This window comes from Triticum dicoccoides, chromosome 2A (assembly GCF_002162155.2).
Source record: "Triticum dicoccoides isolate Atlit2015 ecotype Zavitan chromosome 2A, WEW_v2.0, whole genome shotgun sequence".
Classification (NCBI taxonomy): Eukaryota; Viridiplantae; Streptophyta; class Magnoliopsida; order Poales; family Poaceae; genus Triticum; species Triticum dicoccoides.
In genome coordinates this window covers 104025727-104026335 of record NC_041382.1, presented here as the reverse complement: position 1 = coordinate 104026335, position 609 = coordinate 104025727, and positions in this window count along the sequence as shown.

Below are 609 nucleotides of genomic sequence, written 5' to 3'. Positions count from 1 at the left end.
GGGCATGCATGTTAAGCTGTGGCGTTTAAGTCAACAGGGAACATGCATGGCGAGCATAACCTCACTGGTCACAGCTCGCACAGTTGACATTCCGTGCCCATTTCCCCGTTGATGTGGGTGTCGGGTGGCATCAAGTAGTTACGATAGGTTTTGATAATTGTTTCGTGTGCCTCATCCAAGGGAAGGATGCAATTCTGTTCTTTTGCTGGGGACAGAGACCGAGGGTAATGTCCTGCTTCTCTTGCGTGGTTCAGGAAATTGGTTTTCTGGTCGTTGGGTTAAATTTTTTGCCCCCGAATATAGTTGACAGTTTTGTCTCTAGTCTCAACTAGTTTATACAAGAATCAGTGAAAATCAGAATTTCTTGCATGTGAAAAACTAGTCTATACAAGAATCATGAAAATCAGAATTTCTTGCGTGTGACAAGTTGAGCCAAATACACCACCTTACTCAAAATTCTGTAGCCAAGAGACGTAATTTCGTGGGAATTTTTTACAAGCCTCCAAAGAAGAGCAAACACGAAAAATTCAAAACCAATTCCAAGTGAAGACAAGGCACACGGGTATGATCCAGGTATGAGATTTCAAGCAGTGAAGGTTTTACCCAGGT